Source organism: Syngnathus scovelli, chromosome 6 (genome assembly GCF_024217435.2).
Source record: "Syngnathus scovelli strain Florida chromosome 6, RoL_Ssco_1.2, whole genome shotgun sequence".
Classification (NCBI taxonomy): Eukaryota; Metazoa; Chordata; class Actinopteri; order Syngnathiformes; family Syngnathidae; genus Syngnathus; species Syngnathus scovelli.
Window position 1 is genome coordinate 2,949,537 of NC_090852.1, and position 26,719 is coordinate 2,976,255.

General features: G+C 45.8%; 1 long non-coding RNA gene across 1 annotated transcript; it reads left to right on the forward strand.

The window, feature by feature from the left end:
- The first annotated feature begins 8,041 nt into the window (after positions 1-8,041).
- Positions 8,042-25,796, forward strand: LOC137840402 (uncharacterized). Its single transcript, XR_011087021.1, has 3 exons — positions 8,042-9,465; positions 22,210-22,267; positions 22,875-25,796. It is a non-coding gene; the product is annotated as an uncharacterized lncRNA (long non-coding RNA).
- Positions 25,797-26,719: the final 923 nt, after the last annotated feature.

The following is a 26,719-nucleotide window of genomic DNA, read 5'->3' on the forward strand; positions in this document are numbered from 1 at the left end:
AGGGGGTGTTTGAGAATATCTTTCGTTCTTCACATGTCCTGAGTGTTGTTGTTAGTCACCTAAATGTTGAACAGAGGCTGTGATTTACCGAAGTCAAATTCCTTGTTTGGCACGCTCAAACATGGCGAATAAAAAACTCTTGAATCTTGAATCTTGAATCTTGAAGTGTTGATCGCAATTTGGAGTCAGATCAATAACTAAAATCCGTAACCTAACACTAGGAATTCGTACGGCAAGGAATCGCTGGTGGTCGGGACGAGGCAAGACACACTGGCACAAGACAAGGGGAAGACACGGACTAAATACACACAAAAGGCCTGGGACACAGGTGCTGACAATTAGTGTCAACCACACAGGTGCACACAATCGGGATCAGGGAATACAAGACAACAGAAACAGAGGAAGGAACCACGAACTGAAACAGAAGGGATGACAAAATAAAACAGGGAGTGAAGTCACGACACAGACAAGACAGAAATCCGGAAAATAAACGTGACCGCATGACAGTAATAGCTGTTAAAACTAACCTATGAACGGCATTCATGATCAGGGGTGTGCTGAGACCTTTGGAGGGGCAAGTAATTAAAGTTGAAAAAGGGGGCCCATGTACATTTTTCAATGTTTTGTAGAAACAATATAATGTGCAGAGAATGCTTATTTGTGGCTATTCAATTAAAATGTATATCTCTATATAGAGCAATTGCGTAAGCAAAATGAGAGCTCGTTTTATAGAAAGGTATAGGCGCTAAAGATAATGAATGAGAATATCGTAGTCGGATCAAATTTTCTTTCAGGTTTAGAATAAGACACTAAGACATTCTCAAAAATACAGTATACTGCAGGAAATTGATGACAGTAGAATGTCATTAAAGGAACACAAAAGCGATGGTAGTCCATTTTTCATTACAGTTGTTATTGGTTGTATTGACACAGCCATCAACTCAAAATTTAAATTTTCAAAATAACTAACACAGTGTCATGCGGTCGCGTTTATTTTTCCGGGTTTCTGTCTCGTCGATGTCGTAATTTTACTTCCGGTTTTATTTTGTCGTCCCTTCCGTTTCAGTTTGTGTTTCCTTCCTCGGTGTTGGTTGTCTTGTCTTCCCTGATCCCGATTGTGTGCACCTGTGTAATTGACAATAATGGTCAGCACCTGTGTCCACGCCCTTTTGTGTGTATTTAGTCCGTGTCTTCCCCTTGTCCTGTGCCAGTGTGTCTTGCCTCGTCCCGACCACCAGCGATTCCTTGATGTCCGAGTTCTCAGTAAGACCCCTCCTCTTTGTCTCGCCACCGAGCGACGCTTTTGTTTGTGCCTGGATCCCCATAGCCCTTTTGTCTCGCCTCAGTGCGACGCCTTTTGTTTGTACTTTTTGCCGCGTGTTTTCCCTCGTAAGAGGCGTTTTGATTTGTACTTTTAGCCTTTTATCTCGCCTCAGTGCGACGCCTTCTGTTTGTACTTTTTGCCACGCGTTTTCCCTCGCAAGAGGCGTTTTGATTTGTACTTTTGATCAGTGTGCTTGCTGGAATAAATCCAAGAAAGAAACGACTCTGCATCCGAGTCCTTCGCCTTGTCCCCTGCCTGACAGTACACACTGGCCAGACATGGACTCGGCAGAGTCGGAGCATCTGTGCGCCGCAGTGCGCTCCCATGCCTCACTGCTCGCCCAGCACCAGAGGGAAGTGGGCGACTTGGGAGAAGAGATCCGAGGACTCGCTAAGAATCAAGAAGATTTCAGAGGAGCGGTCGCCACCCAAGTAGCAAAGCTGGGTCAGCAAATGCAGGAAGTGCTCTCGCTCTTAAACGCGGGACCAGCAGCGACCTCCAGTACACCCGTTGCTTCCCCCGTTACTCCCCTTGCAATAGCTCCCATGACTGGCGGTGCCAGACTGGCTCCTCCAGAGCGCTACTCCGGAGAACCCGGCCTTAGCCGGGCCTTTATTACAGAATGCGAGATGCATTTTGAGAGTTCCCCAGCAGATTTCCCCACCGAGCGCTCCAAGGTGGCCTACATGGTATCATACCTGACGGGAAGGGCCCGCACGTGGGCCACCGCGGAATGGGCCAGGGATTCCATCTCCTGTCGCTCTCTCCCCGCTTTCATCCAGGCCCTGCGAACGGTGTTCGATCCAATCTCCGCTGACCGAGACAAGGCTCGCCAACTCTGTCAGATAGTCCAGGGACAAGACACCGTCGGAGACTACGCCATCCGGTTCCGCACGCTGGCCGCGGTGTGCGGTTGGAACGCGGCGGCACTATATGACATCTTCCTCCGGGGCCTGTCTGGATCCATACAGGATCAGCTAATCCCCTTAGACCTTCCCACCGACCTCGACGCCCTCATCACTCTGGCTATCCGCACTGACAACCGGCTGCAAGAGTGGAGGAAGCACCGAAGCAGCAACGCCCCCGCCTTCGTCCCAGTAGCCGGCCCTGACGTTCACCACTCCAGGCTGTACGGGGATCGGCAGCGCCAGGAGCCAGAACCGATGCAGTTGGGCAGAGCTAAGTTAACAGAGGAGGAGAAGTTACGGCGGCGCCGAGAGGGAAGATGCTACTACTGCGGCGAGCTCGGACACCTCCTTCTCTCCTGTCCAGTGAGGAGGACCCTGAAGGTAAGCGCCTTCTCTGCGGCTCTGTCCCCGGGGCGAGTGCTCCCCAAGGGCAGGATTACACAGTTGGGAAGAGAAATAGAACTCGAAGTATTAATAGACTCAGGAGCGAACGAAAGCTTGATAGACTGGGCATTTGCTCGCCGGTGGGGGGTAAAGACTGAGCTACTGAACACTCCCGTGAAAGCTAAGGCACTCAATGGACAGGCACTCTTTGAGATAACTCACATAACAGAACCAGTCTCGCTGTCAATTGGTCCCCACCAGGAGAACATACGGCTACATGTCGTGACCTCTCCAATGAACCCTCTCATTCTCGGGTATCCATGGCTTCAACGCCACAACCCCGCTATAGACTGGGGATCTAGGGAAATAACGGGATGGGGGTCCGACTGTCATGATTCCTGTATCAAGTCTAACCCGCGCCCTGTGCCTCCTGCTCCAGACGCGCCAACCCCAGACTTAACCGGGGTCCCTGCGTGTTACCACCAATGGGCCGAGGTATTCAGCAAGGCCAAGGCTACCTCTCTGCCTCCCCACCGTCCGTATGATTGCGCCATTGACCTCCTGCCGGGTTCAACTATACCCAAGGGGAGGCTTTATTCTCTTTCGGGACCTGAGAAGCAAACCTTGAATGAATATATAGACTCCTCCCTGCAAGCAGGACTGATTCGACCATCGTCGTCGCCTGCGGGGGCGGGGTTCTTTTTCGTGGGCAAGAAGGACGGCACCCTACGTCCCTGCATTGATTATAGTCCCCTCAATCAGATCACCATCAAGAATCGGTATCCGCTCCCACTGATGTCGACCGTGTTCGACCAATTACAGCAAGCCCGGGTGTTCACAAAGTTAGATCTGCGCAACGCCTACCATCTGGTGCGCATCCGGGAAGGGGACGAATGGAAGACAGGGTTCAACACCCATCGAGGACATTTTGAATACCTCCTCATGCCATTTGGCCTCACCAATGCTCCCGCTGTGTTTCAGGCCATGATAAACGATGTTTTGAGAGACTGTTTGGACCGGTTTGTGTACGTATATTTGGACGATATTTTGATTTATTCCCCAGATCTGAAGACCCATAGGGTTTACGTCGAGACGGTGTTGCAACGACTCCTTGAACACCAACTATACGTAAAGGCCGAGAAAAGTGAATTCCACAAGAGCACCGTTTCTTTTCTCGGCTTCATCGTAGCCCCGGGCAAGGTTGAGATGGACCCGGCGAAAGTAAGCGCGGTAACGGAATGGCCTACCCCTGACTCACGCAGGAAGGTGCAGCAATTCCTGGGCTTTGCCAATTTTTATCGGCGGTTCATCAAGAGCTTCAGTGCCACAGCGGCTCCCTTGCACGCGCTCACGTCTCCTAAGGTTCCCTTCCACTGGTCGGCGGAGGCGGAGGCGGCCTTCCAGGAGCTAAAGAACCGCTTCAGCACCGCTCCCATCCTCACGCTTCCTGATCCGTCGCGGCAGTTTGTGGTGGAGGTGGACGCCTCCAATCAAGGAGTAGGTGCCATCCTTTCACGGAGAGCCAAGAGCGACAACAAGCTCCATCCGTGCGCGTTCCTGTCTCGACGGCTGACGCCCGCCGAACAGAATTATGATGTGGGGGATCGCGAACTGTTGGCAGTAAAGCTGGCATTGGAAGAATGGAGACATTGGTTAGAGGGAGCACAGCAGCCTTTTTTGGTCTGGACAGACCATAAAAATTTAGAATACATAAAGTCAGCTAAGAGACTGAATTCACGCCAAGCCCGCTGGTCACTTTTTTTCAATCGTTTTAACTTCACTCTGTCCTACAGACCGGGAACCAAGAACACCAAGCCTGACGCCCTCTCCCGTGTTTTCAACTCGGATCCAGAAATTAAGAAGCCCGAAACCATCCTGCCTCCTCATTGCCTGGTTAGAGCAGTGACCTGGCCTATCGAAGGCCGGGTACAGCGGGCCAATGGTAACAAGCCACCCCCTAGTGGTTGCCCTGAGAACCAACTATTTGTCCCTGCTCAATTACGATCCCAAGTCATCCATTGGGCTCACACCTCCAGACTCTCCTGCCATCCGGGCATGCGCCGAACGCTGTTTGTCATCCAGCAGCGATTCTGGTGGCCCTCCATGAGGGCAGACGTCAATGAATACGTTGCAGCCTGTCCCGTCTGCGCCCGGAATAAGAACTCCCACGGCGCCCGTATGGGGTTGCTGCATCCCCTACCCATTCCTTCGCGCCCATGGGCAGAGATATCCATGGACTTCGTCACCGGGCTTCCGGCCTCGCATGGGCGAACTACCATACTCACAGTGGTGGACAGATTCTCAAAGATGGCTCACTTTATCGCCTTGCCCAAGCTCCCGTCCGCTAAACGAACGGCCACCGTGATGATGGACCACATATTCCGGGTTCATGGGTTCCCGAAAGACATTGTTTCCGATAGAGGGCCCCAATTCGTATACAGGTTTTGGCGGGAGTTTTGCAGGCTCATAGGGGCAACCGTGAGTCTCACGTCAGGCTATCACCCGGAGGCAAACGGACAGACGGAACGTATTAACCAGCAGTTGGAGACAAGTCTCCGCTGCCTGGTCTCCCAGAACCCCTCCTCGTGGAGCAAGAACCTCTCCTGGGTGGAGTATGCCCACAACTCCCTGCCCACCACGGCTACAGGTATGTCCCCCTTCAAGTGTGTGTATGGCTACCAGCCCCCTGTCTTCCCTGACAGTGAGCCGGAGGTGACGGTGTCTTCAGCCCACGCCTTGGTGCGCCGCTGTCGTCGCGTCTGGTCGGCGGCTCGGGCCACGCTGGTCCGACAGGGGGACCGGGTCAAGCGGATGGCTGACCGGAGGAGACGTCCGGCGCCCGTGTACCAGCGAGGTCAACGTGTCTGGCTATCCGCCAAGGATCTTCCCCACCGGGGGGACTCCAGGAAACTGGCGCCTCGCTTCGTGGGTCCGTTCCCCATCGCCAAGGTCGTGCACCCGGCCGCGGTGCGTCTCCGCTTGCCCAGGTCCCTTGCAGTCCACCCCACCTTTCACGTTGGGAAGGTCAAGCCGGTGGTGGACAGTCCGTTGGTGCCAGATCCTGCGCCCCCTCCGCCTCCGCGGACTGTGGGAGGTGGGACGGCCTACACCGTTAAAGAACTATTGGATGTGCGCAGAAGAGGCCGGGGCTGGCAGTACCTGGTGGACTGGGAGGGTTATGGGCCGGAGGAGCGGCAATGGGTGCCGCCTAGTTATATTTTGGACCCGGGACTTTTTGAGGACTTTTATGCGGCTCACCCTGGGGCTCCTGGGCCGTCTGGGATCCGGCCCTGGGGGGGGGGTTCTGTCATGCGGTCGCATTTATTTTTCCGGGTTTCTGTCTCGTCGATGTCGTAATTTTACTTCCGGTTTTATTTTGTCGTCCCTTCCGTTTCAGTTTGTGTTTCCTTCCTCGGTGTTGGTTGTCTTGTCTTCCCTGATCCCGATTGTGTGCACCTGTGTAATTGACAATAATGGTCAGCACCTGTGTCCACGCCCTTTTGTGTGTATTTAGTCCGTGTCTTCCCCTTGTCCTGTGCCAGTGCGTCTTGCCTCGTCCCGACCACCAGCGATTCCTTGATGTCCGAGTTCTCAGTAAGACCCCTCCTCTTTGTCTCGCCACCGAGCGACACTTTTGTTTGTGCCTGGATCCCCATAGCCCTTTTGTCTCGCCTCAGTGCGACGCCTTTTGTTTGTACTTTTTGCCGCGTGTTTTCCCTCGTAAGAGGCGTTTTGATTTGTACTTTTAGCCTTTTATCTCGCCTCAGTGCGACGCCTTCTGTTTGTACTTTTTGCCACGCGTTTTCCCTCGCAAGAGGCGTTTTGATTTGTACTTTTGATCAGTGTGCTTGCTGGAATAAATCCAAGAAAGAAACGACTCTGCATCCGAGTCCTTCGCCTTGTCCCCTGCCTGACACACAGATGGCTAAACACTAGCAGGATCGTGTAGGATATAGTGAACTATTACAGGCAGTTACATTCAATGCATATCATTTTATGTTAAAGTAGCTGTACTATACTTGTCTTGAAAGGCGCCTTATAAGTAAAATGTATTATAATTATTATTATTATTGTTATTATACAGAATTATAAGATTACAGACTCAGAAATGGGTAATAGATGGCCCATCTCATGTGGAGATGGTGAAATAAGATGGAGCCTCAATAACCCTATCTGTCAAATGCAATCTTAAGCCTCCTATCGTCCTCAAATATAATAGCAAATTTGGTTCTTGGGGTCAATTTGACCCCAGGCACATTTACCTTCAGAAAATAATTAACAAAACTTTTTTTGCTCAAGTTTTTGTGAAACATACTTTGTTTATTTGTTGAATACATAAATAACCCCAAGAAAATCATTGAGCTGACTTCTCTAGCATTAGGTCAAATCTTTCAATTAGAATTAATTAATGCTGATGTTTACACACAAACCTTCTCAAATTTATTTCTCAACATTAATGACCACAAGTCTGGTTTTGGTGGTGATGGAATATGACCTATGCATATGACTTTTTTTTTTTTTAATAATTTTTTTAAAAAATATTATTGTGACTAATTACTGTAACTGTCACGGTCGGTTGTGGTGCAGCATGGAGTAGGACGACCAAGTGCAGCTTGGACCAGGGTTTATTGGCGGAACTCAAAAGGTAACTGACATGACATAGCAAACAATAACTTGACTGACTGACCGGGACGTGAAACAAGACAGCAGGACATGACGGCACCAAGACAGGACAACACACCGAACGACAGGAACCAAAACCAATGACCAAAACCAAACCAATACCAATACCAATACCAATACCAATACCAATACTCCGACAGGGAGTGAGGGGCAGACAGGACTTTTATACACGACAGGTAACGAGAGGCAGGTGGGAACAATCACACTGATCATGGGCACACAGGAGGGGAGGGGCGAGCACACAGACAGAAACCAAGACAGACACATAGTGGAGCAGTTGGGGGCGACGTGACAGAACCCCCCCCACAAGGGACGTCTCCCGACGTCCCAAAAAAAAAAACTAGGGGAACCGAACCGCGCCGCACTCGGGCGGCGACTTGGGGAACCGCACCGCGCCGCACTCGGGCGGCGACTTGGGGAACCGCACCGCGCCGCACTCGGGCGGCGACTTGGGGAACCGAACCGCGCCGCACTCGGGCGGCGACTTGGGGACAGATCCGCACTCTGGCTGTGACCTCGGGGACAGGTCCGCACTCTGGCGGTGACTTAGGGGACAGAGCCGCACTCGGGCCGGGACCTAGGGGACAGAGCCGCACTCGGGCGGGGACCTAGGGGACAGAGCCGCACTCGGGCGGGGACCTAGGGGACAGAGCCGCACTCGGGCGGGGACCTAGGGGACAGAGCCGCACTCGGGCGGGGACCAAGGGGACAGAGCCGCACTCGGGCGGGGACCAAGGGGACAGAGCCGCACTCGGGCGGGGACCTCGGGGAAACACAACCGCACTCCGCGGCGACTCGGGGAAACACAACCGCAATCAGCGGCATACAAAAGTCAGTGCCGCAATCGGCGGCCACTCAGGAAGTCCGTACGGCAATTGGCGGCGACTCCGGAAGTCTGTACCGTGATTGGCGGCCACTCACAAAGTCCGTACAGTGATCGGCGACACACGGAAGGCGGGGCTCTGCGCAGCGGCAAGAGCCATCACGCGCCGCAGCAGTGGGAGTGGAGCCAGGGACGATCGCGGGTCCGACGCAGCTGGTTTGGATGTCTGGCGACGCCCGCAGGTCCTGCAACGCAGGGGTGGAGCCCGATGGCGGCCGTGAGTCTGATGACGCCGGGAGGCACTCCAACGGCGGCCGTGGGTCCGGCGTCGCGGCACCAGAGTCCGATCGCGGCCGCAAAGCCGCTGCCGCCAGAAGCACTCCGATGGCGGCCGCGGGTCCGGCGTCGCGGCAGCGAAGTCCGACGACGGTCGCAGAGGCGATGGTGCCGGGAGGAACTCCGATGGCGTCCGTGAGTCCGACGTCGCTGGAACAAGCTCGGACGACGATCGGGCGTCGCAGCGGGAGCTGGTGGTGGAGGGGGGTCCAAGCGCTGGTCGTTGTGATGGTCGGATCATTCTGTCACGGTCGGTTGTGGTGCAGCATGGAGTAGGACGACCAAGTGCAGCTTGGACCAGGGTTTATTGGCGGAACTCAAAAGGTAACTGACATGACATAGCAAACAATAACTTGACTGACTGACCGGGACGTGAAACAAGACAGCAGGACATGACGGCACCAAGACAGGACAACACACCGAACGACAGGAACCAAAACCAATGACCAAAACCAAACCAATAACAATACCAATACCAATACCAATACCAATACCAATACCAATACTCCGACAGGGAGTGAGGGGCAGACAGGACTTTTATACACGACAGGTAACGAGAGGCAGGTGGGAACAATCACACTGATCATGGGCACACAGGAGGGGAGGGGCGAGCACACAGACAGAAACCAAGACAGACACATAGTGGAGCAGTTGGGGGCGACGTGACAGTAACATATCACCACTCTTTTGTTATCCTGGCTTGGGACATTCTGGTTTATTCTTTCGTAATTTCCCTATAATTGTAACCTTCCTTTTGAGCAGTTCCTCACCCATAAGATGTGAAAGAAATTATCACAGGTCACGTTATGCCCATGCAGTCCTTCAGCCATATCTAGCACAAACCAAATTACTTCAAAAGTTAAAATTGTATTGTGTTATGTTATTAACAGCGGTTAATGGGTGAATTGTCAAATCAGACATCTTCTTTTTCCCTTTCCTTCTTTTTCAGACTCCAAACCTGGAGATAAGAGGAGCATTTGTATTAAAAACTGACCGGACTCCACAAGGTACAGATTGATTTTTGATTTATTCTTGATTGTAGAAGTAATCACAACTGCCTTGCGTGATCTTTGGAAATTGATCTGTTATTGGTGGTTTGAATATACTTATGTATGCTTAGCTACTGTCGCGCATATGCAAAAAGTGTATGTTGTAATTGCAATCTTCAATATGGAACTTGTATTTATGGCATGTCATTGCCTCGAATTTTTTTTTTTTAATTATATATTTTTTAATATTATTGTGACTTGTTACTGTAACATATCACTCACCACTCTTTTGTTATCCTGGCTTGGGACATTCTGGTTTATTCTTTCTCAATTTCTTTAACATTGTAACCTTCCTTTTGAGCAGTTCCTCACCCAGGGCATAAGATGTGAAAGAAATTATCACAGGTCACGTTATGCCCATGCAGTCCTTCAGCCATATCTAGCACAAACCTTGTGGCTTTAGTATTTCAGGTGCTTTGCCGGGAGAGTTACCCGTGTACACCTACATATTATAGGCAAAGCTGCATCACATGCTGCCCAAATTTTGATGCTGGTTTACGACGCATATGTACTGTATATTGTCGGAAGGAAAGCGCCCACGAAACGCAACTAAGCACTCATGAACAGTCAATTTGGGGCCCGGATTATAAAGCAGGGGTAAATACAGCAAGTTTATCACATTCTCGTCGGCCCTGCCTTGTTTGTTTGTCATTGAAGCGTATGGCACGGGACAAAACATGGAATGTCTTCAGAGACAGAGGCTGGAGAAGGAAGTATTTCTCTTCCAGTCTGACCATTCCTTTTGATTTGTAAACCCCTGCCAAAATTAGCCAATGTAGGCTTCCACGTCAACTAAATCAAAATCAGGGTCCACCTCAACACAGTCCTGTCTCATAGACAATCTCGTCTACGTCACTTACACTGTCAAAGAGCTGTTCCATAACCTCTTGACAGTAAAAGATTTTTCTAGACCACATTTTCAGAGACGGGCAGACAGCAGTATACTCAATGAGGAATGATTTAGATAGAGGACTGCCGTGCAAACTTCTACGTATGTTTGCGCCACCCTGATTTTATATTAACTACCAATGTCCTTGTGGAATACCCCACCCTCCACAGTGTGACAAATCAGTTCTACTGAGTGTAGTACACTAATCCCCCCCCCCCCACCACCACCACCTTCATGCCCAAATCTCACTGACAGAGACGTTTTGACAGCTAAAACAGCTTGGGGTCAAATTGACCCAAGAGGACAACCAATGCGTGTAATATGTGTTCAGTACATTGAAAAAATATCATCATAAAAAAATCAGGCTAGATCAGTTGTCCCGATCAATTTAGGAAAAGTCATGAAATATGAAACAAAAAAATTAAAGCCAACTACTATTTTTTGAGTGATAAACATTAAATGGGGTCAAATTAACTCCAAGGACAATAGGAGGGTTAAGATGAGATGGCAGTGCACGCTTGAATAGAGTAATACTAGGGAGAGAGCTGATGTTGGCAGGTAGATTATTCAGTAGGAACTTTGAACTTAAGGCTCTTTTGCCGATGGCCTTATTAACTGGAAGAATGGTGAAGAAAATCCGGGAAGTATGTCAACTTGGTGGGGTGATGTAAAACGGAAGAGATACTGTTTCAAATATGGAGGGTAACTAAAGTTACCATATTTTTCGGACTAAAAGTCGCTCCGGAATATACGTCGCATTAGCCATAAAATGCACAATAAAGTGAAAAAACAAACATATATTAGTCACTCCGGAGTATAAGACGCATTTTGGGAGAAATTTATTCGACAAAATCCAACACCAAGAACAGACATGAACGAGCAACAACAGGCTAAACGATACGGTATGCTAACGTGACATAAACACAAACGAAGAGCTGAGAACGGGCCTGACGTAACATTGACAGTTATCCAAATAACTATAACATATATAACACCTTTATCACCTTTTGCACTTCAAATTATTCCACAGGCCCATATAACGATATCTAAATTATATATCAAATAACTATCATATAAGCAATATTATTATCAAACCATCTGTGTCACTCCAAATCATTAAATCCATCGATCGTCCTTTATGTCAACAATGCCGGGTGCGCGCTGCTGACGGCGGTTGCATTTCAAATTATTCCACAGGCCCATATAACGATATATAAATTATATATCAAATAACTATTATATAAGCAATAATATTATCAAACCATCTGTGTCACTCCAAATCATTAAATCCATCGATCGTCCTTTATGTCAACAATGCCGAGTGCACGCCGCTGACGGCGGTTGCACTTCAAAATATTCCACAAGCCCATATAATTATAAACAACAATTTTATCAAACAATCTCTGTCACTCCAAGTCATTAAATCCCGTGATCGAATCCTTTGTCCTTTATGTATAACACCGCCGCCTTATGCGCCGCGCCACAGTTGCAGTTCAGATACAGTAATCCTTTGCTACATCGCAGTTCGTTTATCGCGGTTTCACTACATCGCGGATTATTGAATTTTGAAAATTTGTGAATACTTTCACATATAAGTCGCTCCTGAGTATAAGTCGCCCCCCCCACCCAAACTATGAAAAAAAAAACGTGAATTATAGTCTGAAAAATACGGTAAAAGAGGATTTATATATGAATTCAAGCCAGTGCATATTTCTTCTCAAATCAAGGGAAGGGAGATTGACGCTTTGATACAATACACAGTGGTGTGTATAGAAATCACAGCTAAGAACAAATCTACAAATTTTATTGTAAGCAGTGTTTAATGGGTCTAGAACAGATTTTGGAGCATTGTGACAGTCAAGTAAGAGAAATAGCAGTTGGGTAGCAAGTTTTTTCCTAACTTTTAAGGTAAAACAGTGCCGGGAGGGGTAAACAGTACTGGGACCAAAGTTTACTTTATGAAGTATATGATCAATGTGTGGTTTGAATGAAAGGTTAGAATCAAGCCATACCCCTAGATATTAGATTAAAACTGTTAACTGTTTGCAGAATTGTACCATCATTACAGGAAATAGTACAAGCTCTTGACATAGATTTAAGTTTGTATAATATATTGTTTAACAACGGACTGAAAAAGTGAATCAAAAATACTTGTGTTACCCATGCAACGAATCTGAACAAATATACATGTCTGAGATACTGCTGGCTAAATGGCATGTTTACAAATGGCGATACATTAACGTAGGGGTGTCCAAACTTTTTGCAAAGCGGGCCAGATTTGGTTAGATGAAAATGTATAGGGGCCGACCATTCGCACCGACATTCCTCGAACCATTACCATTGTAAATGAACTTGTAAATATGTAACTATATTCTTTGATGTCTGCAGATAGGTTGATATTGCAAATGAGAATCTGTTTTCAAGAAAAGTTAAAGATTAAAATAACAATAAATGAAATACAAATGAACAATTTTATGAAAGTTGAATGATTTTTTTATTAGATGTAATAAGTTTGTTTTATTATTGTTGTATTAATAAGAAGGGTGATATTGGTGTTTGTGACTGCAGGCCAGGTTGCATCATGTCAGATTTTTAATCCAAATTAAATCATTCTCCATTTTGTCTTTTTTATTTCAACTTCCCTGTCGGCCATAGACGACTATTAGACGTCTGGTCTCGTATCGACCTAATTTAGACGTCTAAAATTGGTTTCGGTTTAGACCTAAAATAGACGTCTAAAATAAAACCATTAAATATGATCATATTTCGAAAAGTCTGAACCAGCTGTAAATTGTATAAATAATGTACAGAAGTTGTTTGGATTTGTGTTTAACAAGCATATTGATCCGTACATGTGAATTGGTTATTTCTGTGACCTGATCTAGACGTCTATTTTAGGTTATTTTATAGACGTCTAAATTACGTCTATATATAGCCCTACAATAGACGTCTAAATTAGGTTATTTTAGGTTATTTTATAGACGTCTAAATTACGCCTATATATAGACATAAAATAGACGTCTAAATTAGGTTATTTTAGGTTATTTTATAGACGTGTAAATTACGTCTCTCTCTCTCTCTCTCTCTCTCTCTCTCTCTCTCTCTCTCTCTCTCTCTCTCTCTCTCTCTCTCTCTCTATATATATATATATATATATATATATATATATATATATATATATAGAGAGAGAGAGAGAGAGAGACCTAAAATAGACGTCTATATTAGGTCTATCTGTAGACCTAATTTAGACGTCTATATTAGGTCTACACATAGACCTAATTTAGACGTCTATTTTAGGACTATAGAATAACCTAAAATAGACGTCTATTTTAGGTCTACGCCAGTGGTTCCCAAACTTTTTCAGGCTAGCGCCCCCTTGGCTCCCCAGTGAATTCCTAGCGACCCCCCCACCCCCCCTGTTTTGGTATGCTGCAATTTGAAAAGAGAAAGGTTAAACACAAATGTGTATTTGTGAACCAATTTATTTTTTAGCAGTTTTAACTGTTTCAGCAACATAGAATGGTAAATAAACATTCCACCAGTAACCTTCATTGTCTCACACTTTATATTAATGGGATGGATGTGCTTGGTGCAGGGACATAAGCTTCTCAACATCAGGCTGGAACTCGCTGAGAAGAAGTCGTAGATCCCCGCGGTCAGTAATTTTCAGTCGGTTTCTTTGCTTGGAAAGAAGCAAGGTGACTGCACTGAAGCCCCGTTCTACTAAATATGATGTTGGGAAGGCAATCAAGTACATCTTGACCTTGTTCCACAGCACTTGATAGCAGTCAGAGATTTTTTTTTGTAACCAAAAATCTTGATATGACTTTTTGAACTTTGGCCTTAGCTCAATGTCATTTTGAATTGAAATCAGTTCTTCCTCTGCCACTCCAGTTTCTTCACCTTCGACATTTAGGAATGGACTGATCACCCAGTCTGGTATTTCAAGCAATAAAATGTCCTCAAATCTCTCAGACATGTCTCTGTGCAGTTCATCCAGGTGTGTACAATACACTTGAAGGTCATCGTCTGGTATGCCTTTTTCCTTATCCAATTCAGAGAGGCTTGGGAACTGGTAGAGTGCATGGCGAGCTATGTTTCGTTTGAATAACTGTAACTTGGCCAGGAAGGTGGAGATAGCTGATTTGACTTTAATTAGGATAGCATCATGTCCTTGCAGCTGCAAATTAACTTCATTGAACTTTGAGAATATATCTGCCAAATAAGCAATGTCATGCTTCATGTTTCTTAGTTCATCACACAGAACAGAATTGGAGTCTTGGAAGAATTCAACAACTGTATCAAACAGTGAATAGAAACGTCTCAGGCAGTTTGACAGCCATCTAACTTTTGTGTGCAACACTAAACGTTCAAACTCTTCATCATTATCAGTGCACAGCTGTCGAAACAGTTGGGAATTGAGGGCATGTGCCTTGATTTTATTTATTGCTGTGATAACAGTACTCATTGATTTGTGTAGTCTACCACTCAGGTGTTTTGCGACCAGATGCTGCCTGTGGATTACACTGTGCACTGTAAGTACTCCAGGTACAGCTTTTTTCAAGAAACTAATGAAGCCACGTTGACGACCTACCATTGATGGTGCCCCATCTGTTGCACAAGCAAGAACGTTAGAAAGTGGGATGTCTTTCTCTTTGAAAAAATCATCAACGACACAAAATACTGACTCCCCTTTTGTGTCTGTTTCAAGCTGTCTTGCAAATAACAGCTCTTGAACCAAGCTTTCATCTTTGACGAAATGAACATAAGAAGCAAAGATTTTTTGCCTGGCAGAGTGGACTCATCTAACTGTAAACTAAATTCTGTTGTCCTAAGCATGTCACACAATGTTTCTTCAATATTTTCAGCCATTTCATCTATTCTTCTCTGAACAGAGTTATCACTGAGAGGAATAGCTTTTATAATTTGGTCAGGTGACTTGTGTACAACAGTGTGTAGAACCTCTCTTACTGCTGGTAGAATAAGCTCTTCTCCAATTGTATGAGGCTTACCAGATCTAGCAATCAGCAAAGAGATGTTGTATGACGCTCGCAAACCGTCAGTAGATTGTTGTAAAGTGCTGGCAAATATATTTCCGATGGTTTTCCGTTTCCGAACGTTGTCTCGGAGTGACTGAAAATATTCCAAGTTTTTGTCTGCTTTATCAGAGTGCATTTTCTTCAAATGTTCCAAAAGCCTCGAAGGTTTCATAGCTTCATTTGAAAACACTCTATCACACAGTAGACACATTGGTTGCTGTTGGTTGTGTGGTGCTGCGACAAATCCATATTTCAGATATTCCATACTATATTGCCGACACTTCTTTTTTGTTTGCTGTACCAAGGCCATACTTTATTCTGGAACAAAAAAGAAAAACCATGTAAAATACAGCATTTTATCGCATTTCATAAATAGGACTACTTAAAGACAAAAATGACAACATTGAAGGTATGAAAAGCAAGTTTACCCTCTCACATATTCATTTTCTTCCATTTACTCACAGAAAATGGTGGCGGACGTGATCTAAGGCACGCCACCCTCGCCACCCACACAATGACACACGCGCGAACACGCATATATGCACACACATGCACACACAGGTACAAATTCATATATGTACAATCGTAACAATATATATCAGTGAATGCACCACCCTAACCAGCTCAACACAACACAACACGGCGCGTTCTGGCGAGTCCCCAATTTCATGTTGACTTGAACTCAAGATGATGTTGACCACCAGAATGCGGTTTTTGTTATAAGATAAAATTCTGAACATTACAAGCTTGGAATTACAAACCTGAGTTTTTGCTTTTGTAGTCTATGCTGTCTATGTAGTGACTACATAGACTTCGGAATGCCGCCCCCCTACCGCCCCCTTCAACTTCTGACTTCGACTTCGGACTGCCGCCCCCCTACCGCCCCCAGGGGGGCGGTACCGCCCACTTTGGGAACCACTGGTCTACACAGACCTAAAATAGACGACAAAAATAAATAATCAAATTATTAAACCCAAAACCATTCTGTAAGTTGTATACATAATGTACAGAAGTCGAGTTGATCCGTGTGAAGTATGGTTATTTCTGTGACCGGATTTTAGGTCTATGGAATAACCTAAAATAGATGACAAAATTAAATCCATCAAATATGATTATATTAAACTCAAAACAAACATGTTTTAAACAACCATTGATCCGTGTAAAGCAGGGGTCACCAACACGGTGCCCGCGGGCACCAGGTAGCCCGTGAGGACCGCATGAGTCGCCCGCAGGACTGTTCTAAAATTAGCTCAAATAGCGGCACTTGTCAGTGAGCTGCATCTATTTATTTTACAGTCAAACCTCGGTTTCCGAACGTCCCGGTTCTCGAACAAATCGGAATTTGAACAAATAATTCGAGATTTTTATGCTTCGGTTGTTGAACAAAATTCGGAGGTCGAACCTCACGAGATGAGCCGGGAGGACCCGAGAAAACCCGACCGCGCGGCCCGGATGCCGACTGAATCTGTAGTAATTGTATTTTCGTTACTTTGAGGATTGTATTAATCCCTAATCATGCCTCCAAAGAAAGCAAGTGGGAGCATTAAGCCATCCTATAACATAAAGACGCTCTTAAAGCAATGCGACACTGAGCGCCCGGCGCGCTGCAGTTGCGCGATCGAACCAACTAAAGCTCCCCGCGCACTGAGGTCCACATAAATTTTGGAAAGTACAGCAGGACTTTAAAAATATTTTCTAAATTTCAGCGACGGCTCTGTCACAATAATGCGACCAGCGCTGTGCAGTTGCGCGGTCGGCGACGTGCTACGGTTGCGCGTTCGGCGGTGCGCTGCAGTTGCGCGATCGGAGAAAAATGCGCAAATGAAAAAAAATTAAAAAAAAAAAAAAAAAGGGGGGGGGGGAGGGTTTAGTCTTGGAACGGACTAAAATTTTTTCTACTATTTGTAATGGGAAAAATGGATTCGGAATTCGACCGATTTGCTTCTCGAACCGCCTTCTGGAACGGATTGTGGTCGAAAACCGAGGTTTGGCTGTATTTTTGCTATTCTTGTTAAAATCACACATACATGAGAACTGGAAATAACAATAATAACACAAAGTGAATGCTAAATTGAGCAAATTGGCTATTTCGGAAGTGTGTGTCAAACTGGTAGCCCTTTGCCTTAATCAGTACCCAGGAAGTAGCTCTCGGTTTAAGAAAGGTTGGTGACCCCTGGTGTAAAGTGTCATTGGGGCTATGGTATAACCTAAAATATACGGCAAAATTAAATCCATCAAATGATACAGCTTTGAAGTTGGCGCTGTAGGAGACGGCAGCCTTTCCAGTAGCTCTCTTGTTTTTGACTATTTTTTGACTTTTTTCGACCTTTCGGATTATTTATCTTATTATTTATTTATATTTTTTGTCTATTTTTCTTTGTTCTTTAACTGGTCAGCTCTTGACTTTTAAGTTTAAGCTCGTGCTTTCTTTATTTATTCACTGCTTTTCGGAGTTAGTGGACACTTCTTTTTTATCATCATGCGACGCGGAGCCGGCTTGCTCACATACTTGAAGGAGGAACTGTTATCGCTGAGATTAATGGGGCAAGCTGGACTACGACACGACATCCCGGTGGAGCTGAGGAGAAAGTACCGGGGCTGCAAAGCCGGTGCTAAGATGAAAGCCAGGCGGTCGGAGAACCGGAGGAGATATAAACCATCGATTCCTTCCGTAATCATGGGGAATGTGAACTCCCTGTCCAACAAGATCGATGAGCTGACGGCACTGAACAACCAGCGGACCTACAGGGAAAGCAGCGTGCTCATCTTTACGGAGACATGGCTAAACCACCTCGTACCGGATGCTAACGTGGACCTGCAGGGTTTCACTATGGTGAGAGCCGACAGAGATGCCAAAGCTAGTGGAAAACGGAAAGGTGGGGGTCTGGTCGTGTATGTGAACCATCGCTGGTGTAACCCGGGACATGTTTCTGTAAAGACTGTGTTGTGCTGCCGGGACCTTGAGCTGCTAGCGGTTAGCTTGCGGCCATACTACCTGCCGAGGGAGTTCAGTCACGTGATTACCATCTGTGTTTACATCCCTCCGAGCGCGGACGCAGCCACTGCCTGTGAGACTATACACACTGTCACAGCCAGGCTAACGACTCAGCACCCCAATGCTTTTGTAATTATCTCTGGAGACTTTAATCATGCAACCTTGGACTCTACTCTGCCCGTTTTCCATCAGGCTGTTGACTGCCCCACAAGAAACAACAGGACAATAGACCTCATGTATGTCAATGTGAGGGATGCGTATAAGGCCACACCGCTCCCCCCACTGGGGAAGTCAGACCACAACCTGATCCACCTACAACCAGAGTACACCCCCCTGGTCAAAAAACAGCCCGTTGCGACCCGCACCATCAGGAAGTGGACCCCAGAGATGGAAAGTGTCCTGAGAGACTGTTTTAACACCACAGACTGGGATGTGCTGTTCGATCCGCACCGTGAGGACATAGAGGGGTTGACACACTGCCTGACGGACTACCTGAACTTCTGCATGGATGTGGTCTCTCCTGTTAAGACAGTCCGCTACTACCCGAATAACAAGCCTTGGGTAACACGGGAGGTCAAAGCCGTCCTGAACAGGAAGAAAGCCGCCTTCAGGAGCAGAGACAGGGAGGCCATGAAGGCAGCACAGCAGGAGGTAAAACACTGTGTGAGGGTAGCCAAAGACGCCTACAGGACAAAGGTGGAGCAGAAGCTGAAGGAAAACAACATGAGGGCCGTCTGGGAAGGTGTGAGGACTATCACGGGCCACAACATCAAGACCAGGGTCGTTGAAGGGACAACGGAGAGGGCGAACGAGCTGAACAACTTCTTCAATAGGTTTGATCGGCCCTCGACCCCCCCACCTCTACTGCAGCCATCTCTCCTTCCCTCCACAACACACCACCCCCGAAACGACACAGCACCCCCACCCTCCTCCTCCTGCCCCCCCACCCCAGATACCACAGCACCACCACTCTCCACCTCCAGCCCCCCCACGCCAACACAAGCTCTGCCTTACTTCACAGTAGATCAGGTCAGAGGACAACTGAGGAAGCTTCGACCCAGGAAAGCACCAGGCCCGGACAAGGTGTGTCCCAGACTACTGAAAACCTGCGCTGCTGAACTGGGGGAACCACTTCAACGGATCTTCAACCTCAGCCTGCAGCTGGGGACAGTGCCTACACTATGGAAGACATCCTGCATCACGCCGGTTCCTAAAAAGACCCGGCCCAGTGAACTGAATGACTTTCGGCCGGTGGCACTCACTTCACACCTGATGAAGACATTGGAGCGGCTCTTCCTCGGTCTCCTCAGACCTCAAGTGCGACATGCTCAGGACTGCCTGCAGTTTGCATACCAGTCAGATGTTGGAGTGGAGGACGCCATCCTCCACCTACTGCACCAAGTTCACTCCCACATGGATAAGGGAAGCGCCACAGCGAGGATTCTGTTCCTAGACTTCTCCAGTGCGTTCAACACCATCCAGCCCCCCCTGCTCAGAGACAAACTGGACAGGATGGGAGTGGACCCATACATGGTGACCTGGATCTCCAGCTACCTCACAGACAGGCCACAGTACGTCAGACTAAAGGACACCATCTCTGACACTGTGGTCAGTAGCACTGGAGCCCCACAGGGCACAGTGCTGGCCCCTGTACTCTTCACCTTGTACACCTCAGACTTCTGTTACAACTCTGAGCTGTGTCACATACAGAAGTACGCGGATGACACAGCCATTGTCGGGTGTATCAGGGACAATAGAGAGGAGGAGTATAGGAGCCTGGTGGGGGATTTCGCCACCTGGTGCCGTGCCAACCAACTGGAGCTCAACATCTCCAAGACCAAGGAGTTGGTCATAGACTTTGGGAGGAACAGGCCTAAGCCTAGGCCCGTACTGTTGGAGGGGGCTGAGGTGGAGGCTGTGGACTCCTACAAGTACCTTGGGGTGTGGCTGGATAAAAAACTGGACTGGTCAACTCACACCAACCACCTTCACAGGAAGACACAGAGCAGGATGTACTTCCTGAGGAGACTACGTTCCTTTAACATCTGCAACAAACTCTTGGAGATGTTCTACCAGTCCGTGGTTGCCAGTGTCCTGTTTTACACCGTGGTGTGCTGGGGCAGCAGCACATCCAAGAAGGACACCTCCAGACTGGACAAACTGGTCAGGCGAGCCGGCTCTCTGATCGGCAAGAAGCTGGACTCTTTGGAGACGGTGGCAGAGGCAAGGACACTGAAAAAACTGTTGGACATTATAGGCAATGTCAGTCACCCTCTGCACTCTGTCATCACTAATCGGAGGAGCCGGATCAGTGGGAGACTGCTCCTCCCCAATTGTAGGACAAGCAGACTGAAGAACTCCTTTGTCCCCCAAGCCATCAAGCTATTCAACTCCTCACTGGGGAGGAGGTGACATGGACATGAACAGGGACATAACTGTACACATTCTTCACGTCAATATACAATGCGCAATATTATGGCAACTACTGTGTAGTGTTTTTACCTCCCTCGATTTTCTTGCCTAGTTTATCTTTTGGCCTCTTTCACATTTCATTGCTATCTCTTGCACTGTGTGTATTTCGGCATCTTCTGTATATCTTGATCTCTTGTGTTTTTCTTGTGTATCTTGTATTTTACTGCTACTGGACACAGAATTTCCCTGAAGGAGTAATCCCAAGGGATTAATAAAGTTGAGTCTAAGTCTAAGTCTAAGTCTAAGTCTAAATATAAAATATTAAATTCAAAACTCTTCTGTAAGTTGTATAAATAATGTACAGAAGTTATGATGCTTTGTTTTAAACAACCATTTATCCGTGTGAAGTGTGATTATTTCTGTAACCTGATATTAGGGCTATGGAATAACCTAAAATAGACAACAAAATTAAATCCATCAAATATGATCATATTTCAAAATATAAAACTCTGAACCAGCTATAAGTTGTATACATAATGTACAGAATTTTAAACAACTATTATTAATTTTAACCATACAGCTACTTGTAGATTGTCTGACCATGTGGGGGATTGAATTAAATACATTAGATAGTCTACGCCCAAAAAATAGCTCATCATGTGGAGCAAAATAAAATCCATCCATTTTCTGAACCGCTTAGTCCCCAGGGGGGTCGCGGGTGTGCGGGAGCTTATCCCAACCTTCAACGGGCAGTAGGCGGGGGAACACCCTGAACCGGTTGCCAGCCAATCGCAGGGCACACAGAGACAAACAACCATTTGCACTCGCACTCACACCTAGGGACAATTTGGAGTGCTCAATCAGCCTACCAAGCATGTTTTGGGGATGTGGGAGGAAACCGAAGTGCCTGGAGAAAACCCACGCGGGCCTGGAGAGAACATGCAAACTCCACACAGGGAGGGCCGGAGGTGGAATCGAACCCGCACCCTCGTAACTGTGAGGCGGACCCAGTGCACCACCCATGCAAAATAAAACTTGTACGAAGGGCGGTTTATTTGCAGGGTACAAAAAAGTTACAAAACCATTCACTCCGGATGAGCTTTGAGATGATGGCATGGTAAAGATGTAATTTCGTTTTTTTTCCCGATGTAGTGATTTGTGACTCCAAATTTAGCTCAAGGAGTGGCACGTGAAAAAGTAGGTGTTTATCTTCTGATGTCATTAAAATGTGCACCTAACTTTGTTTTGCGCTCAACAGGCCTTGGAACTCACTTCAAAAGTTAAAATTGTATTGTGTTATGTTATTAACAGCGGTTAATGGGTGAATTGTCAAATCAGACATCTTTTTCCCTTTCCTTCTTTTTCAGACTCCAAGCCTGGAGATAAGAGGAGCATTTGTATTAAAAACTGACCGGACTCCACAAGGTACAGATTGATTTTTGATTTTTTCTTGATTGTAGAAGTAATCACAACTGCCTTCCGTTATCTTTGGAAATTGATCTGTTATTGGTGGTTTGGATATACTTATGTATGCTTAGCTACTGTCGCGCATATGCAAAAAGTGTATGTTGTAATTGCAATCTTCAATATGGAACTTGCATTTATGACATGTCATTGCCTTGACTTTCACACTCCGGAAACCATGGCGGATGTCAAAGTGCACAATAAAACCCAGGTTTACCCTGTACATTTTCATCATTTGGATAACAACTTGTAGAACAAGCAATTGTATCAGTACTATTTTAAAATAACGTGATTGGATATGTACAACAGCCAAATTAATTTGCACCACATTCAAAGGCACAGACAGAATGCCACCATTTTTATTTCAACTTGGCAAAGTTTATCATTGGAGAATGGTTCATTTGAATCTTGCAGCTGACATTTGCTTCATTCTTCAACAGCTAAGAAGTGAGTGTGAAACACCCATGACAGGGAAAAAGAAGAGTTTTTTTGTAGGCGTTAGTCATTTAAAAAGAGGTCATAGTTGCAGTAATCTCAGTGAGTATTTTATTTCTATTTCTCTTCTCAGAGTTTCTGAAGGTCATCGTGGAGCCCCTTCTGGCAATCCCTGGGCTGAAGAGCCTCAACTCTCGTTCAGAATGTGACCTGGAGAGTGGACGGTGCCCATGACTGATCTGGAGACCTTTGACATGATGTCCAAGGAAATAAATGACAAACAGGATGCAATATTGAATGACAGAATGATTAAGCTTAGAATTGCTTAGTCAAAATTTTGGATGCCCCCCTCACTCTTGATAGCTTACAAATGGAACCTGTAGGGTTCTGTTTAGTTTAATTGCTGTACTGTCAAAGTTACTGATTTTTCAGTTACTTTTTTGCTTGATTTACAAGAAAAAAAGTCCTCAATTCAATTTTGTGTACCGTATTTTCCGAACTATAAGGCGCACCTAAAAACCTAAAATGTTCTCAAAAGCCGACAGTGCGTCTTATAGTCCGGTGCGCTTTATATATGGACCAAATTCCTAAATTTAAACTGGCCCAAAGCATTGTGTCATGAAATCAATCATAAGTAGCCCGCTGAAGACTATGAATCATGAATCAAAAAGACTATGGATCATTATTTTGTGATTATAAAGTAATTTGTTGCGTCTGAAGTTGAAATAAAAAAGATAAAATGGAGAATGATTTGATTTGGATTAAAAATCTGACATGATGCATTAATGGTGCGCCTTATAGTCCGGTGCGCCTTATATAAGGACAACGTTTTAAAATGGGCCATTCTTTGAAGATGCGCCTTATAGTCCGGTGCGCCTTATAGTCCGGAAAATATGGTACTCTTAATTCCACTCTTCTGAGACACTGTTCATAATTCCTTGTATACAGATTGGAAAGCAGTTTTGTGTTAGGAGGCCGCTGATTTGAAGACCTGCATGTTTCCAAGACCATGGACAGGGATAATTAGTTCGACATCTGTACTGTAGATTAAAAAATGACAACAGTGAAGGCTTCCGATGTGGTGGCTGCGCTCAAAGTTGACTTTTTTTTCTGTTGTACTCTACACAAATGACAGACGTTCAATATGCGAGCTCGTGTGACTCGTGCAGAGGGCCCTCAGGAAGACTGCTCTGACTCAGTGGGCTAGTGGTAGAGTGTCCGCCCTGAGACTGGAAGGTTGTGGGTTCAAACCCCGGCCGGGTCATACCAAAGTCTATAACCAGACACCCAGATGTGTGTGTGACGATCATTGGGACTTTAACTTGATAGCGCTGGTAGATTAAAAAAAAGAAAAAAACCTGTCTGCTCATATCTGTGCGATTGCTTCATGTTCGAAATATGCGACTGACATGAGATGCATCAAGGAAAAACTATTTTACAGGTAGTTGTGTTTTTTTTTCCCATATTCACATTTCTTAATATAATCTCAAGGTCTACAATGCGTGGTGACTGATGTACATCGAATTTATCTTTGTAGAAGCTGATGGCGACATGCACAGAGGCCACAGATGATGAAACATGGACCGCAATGGCTTTAGAATTAAAATGGGCTCCAGCGCTGAGTAGCTAAGGGGGCTATCAAAAGCCCACAAGAGAATGATGTTTATATTGTGTTTCGCCGAGCTGCTTGTTTTGTTTGATATGTCCTACATAAAATATGTAATGTAGTAGTTTTGTTCTATTAAATAGCCCCCATTTTTTTAATACTGTATGTAAATTTTTACATTTTTAAACATGATTTAAAAACATTACACATTTATATTTGTGATGGTTGGTAATGTTTGAAAAAAGTTTTTATTTAGGTCAGTCATCGTTCTGGTTAATTTTAACATCAAAAGGTGTATTTATATCTGCAGGTAACATAAGTATGACTGTTACTGAAAACTATTTCTGTATTAAAAAATGTAAATTTTCGCACCCTGGACATTCACTAATCAAATGCATTTTCACAACATCCTGGAGAGAGAATAGAAGAATGCTCCAGGCCTTGATGTCTATTCATATGCAAATGAGTTAGGGGTCATAAAATTTTATGACATTTTTATGACTTGTTATGGTATCATAAATCACCCCCTTTTGGATTGGGGCGGGGTTGGGGGCATCAAGATGGCGCCAGTCGTGACGGCGCCATCTTTGACTGTCGCCATTTTGGTTGGCTGGCGCCATTTTTAGATGTGGATATGTATGGGCATGTATTTTTATGAATCAAAACAGGTGCAGCATCTGAGCTAGCTTTGCTACCAGCCAGTACGTGTGGGTTGAAGGGGGGCCGTTTTGTTGAGAAGGAGAAGAGGAGGGGTGTTTGTGTCAGTGTGGGGGGTCGTGAGAGTCGTCAGCATGGTGCCAAAGATATCTGAAAGAGAGTCGCATGTAATTTGACAAACAATAGTTTAGCCAAAGTTATCTGAAAGAGAGTCGCATGTAGTTTTACAAACAATAGTTTAGAGGATCAAGGTTTTTTTGTTGAGAAAATCATTGAAGTGTCGTCAGCATGGTGCCAAAGTTATCTGAAAGAGAAAAAATCAAGGTGTTGTCGCATGTAATTTGACAAACAATAGTGGAGTCGGCATTATTGGTGCCAAAGATATCTGATGAGGTAGAGCCTTTGATGCGTCATCAGCATGCGGCCAAAGTTATCTGATTTCTCGCGACACGTGATCCCATAGGCGTGGTCTTATCCCCGCCGAATTTGAAGTTGGTTTAGTGCGAATGACCAACGCTCATTTTTGAGAAGACAAGCCATCGCTCTGAGCAACGGAGTCGAAGCGCGTCAAAAGCTGTTTTCGAGAATGGTTAAAGGTAAGTCATTTTACTAATTTGTCGCCGTAATAATAATGACAATAATAATAACAAATAATAATAATAACAAATAATAATAATAATACACTGCGGTTATTTTATAAGACAAGATGTAATGTTTATATAATGCTTGCAGACATCATCGCTCTTGCCGATGTCCACGCATCTTTTGACGATGACTTTTAGGACATTTACCTAACACAATCAGACTATGGTGAGTCAATCGTGCATCTAAGATGGTTCATATAAATGCTAGTAGTTGATGATTTTATTTTATGTATGTAACAGATCTCGTGGCCGCGGCTACTAGGAAAAACAATCAGCCGACACAAGCTGCCTTCGAACGCCATATTGAAGCAGTGGAGGAGACAGAGCCAGCGACAGAGCCAGCGAGACCAAGCGCATCAGAGTCACGTGCTACCGTTGGAACCAATCCAATTGCATCCCACGCCGACCGACAGGAATCATCGACGGACACAGAGTTAGCTGAAGCTCTATCTACATGCGAGGGCTTGAACCATCATCAAGAGTCGACAAACAGAGTTGGAGGTATTCCTTCTATTTTTTCCTCTCTTTGTATGCTATCATCCGACTTGTTATTTTCGGTATTATAAAGGATTAACTTGCAGGTGAGCGTCGTGACAGGGAGGCACAGAGAGGAAGGAAGAGGAGGAGGGGGCAGCCCTTCTACCACACGCTCCACTCAACCTGTAAAGTGCCGTGGTAACTGTATCTACAAAAGACGAATGTTTTAAGATAATACGTATTCTGACAGATTTAGCCGAATCAAAATAGGTCTGTGTTGTTTCTGTTGTGTTTTGTAAAAGGAAATATAATGGATCATTCAAACCTTACATCAACGGAGTCAGATTTCTTAGCAAACATTGATGAAATAGATTTGTTACCATTTAGCGAAACAAGCCAAAGAAGTGACACACCAGAGCTAGATTTGTCAAGCGTTAACAATACGTCTACGAGTCAAATAACAGATTTGCTCAACAATGTGAGCACGGCTTTGTTAGAGGGGGAAAGACCAGACAGTCCTGCTATTCTTACCCATTTACAAGCTGTCATAGATGAATTGAACAATCAAAGTCTGAATGAGGGTAGACAGAGTCC